The following is a 1,187-nucleotide window of genomic DNA, read 5'->3' on the forward strand; positions in this document are numbered from 1 at the left end:
GTCACTAAGATATGGCCGCTGCGTCTGCAGTCATTAAGACACGGCTGCTGCGTCAGGAGTCACTAAGATATGGCTGCTGCGTCGGCAGTCTTTAAGACACGGCTGCTGTGTCTGCAGTCACTAAGATACGGCTGCTGCGTCTGCGGTCACTAAGAAATGGCCGCTGCGTCTGCAGTCACTAAGATATGGCCGCTGCGTCTGCAGTCATTAAGACACGGCCGCTGCGTCTGCAGTCATTAAGACGCAGCTGCTGCGTCTGCGGTCACTAAGAAATGGCCGCTGCGTCTGCAGTCACTAAGATATGGCCGCTGCGTCTGCAGTCATTAAGACACGGCTGCTGTGTCTGCTGTCACTAAGATACGGCTGCTGCGTCTGCGGTCTCTAAGAAATGGCCGCTGCATCTGCGGTCTCTAAGAAATGGCCGCTGCGTCTGCAGTCACTAAGATATGGCCGCTGCGTCTGCAGTCAGTAAGACACGGCTGCTGCGTCTGCAGTCACTAAGATACGGCTGCTGCGTCTGCGGTCACTAAGATATGGCTGCTGCATCTGCAGTCACTAAGATATGGCCGCTGCGTCTGCAGTCATTAAGACACGGCTGCTGCGTCTGCAGTCACTAAGAAAAGGCTGCTGCGTCTGCAGTAACTAAGATACGGCTGCTGCGTCTGCAGTCACTAAGACTCGTTTGTTGCGTCTGCACTCTAACAAGTCTCTAATGGACACCAAGAGAGGACGACTTTCTAGTTCCACCACATTCCAGGGGGATGTGGCAGCAGCTCTGGAATTATGTAATGATCCCTGTGGCTTTAGCAGTAATCCAGCAGAAAAGGTTCGTATTTACTCTAAAGAAAATCTTTTTGAATATTTTTTTTAAGAAAATACTTTGGACATTTATAGTTTTGAGGACATGTTTTATTGTCAGTATCCCTAACAGATTACAGCAAATACAAAGTGAGTACTGAACTTCACTAAATAGATTTTAACAATCAAAATAAATAAGTGCTGTTAAATAGTTTTTAATACAACAAGATAAATATAAATAATTAAGTAATAACTGTTAAATCCCAGTTTTAATGTTCTGATTTAAATGATGTAAACCACCAGTAATATTTAAAACCCCCTACAAAAGAAAAATAATCAACCCAAAACAAAAAGGAAGCAGACTGAGTCTGAAACGGTATGCATCACTT

Source organism: Oryzias latipes, chromosome 14 (genome assembly GCF_053564925.1).
Source record: "Oryzias latipes strain Hd-rR chromosome 14, Olatipes_Hd-rR_3.1".
Classification (NCBI taxonomy): Eukaryota; Metazoa; Chordata; class Actinopteri; order Beloniformes; family Adrianichthyidae; genus Oryzias; species Oryzias latipes.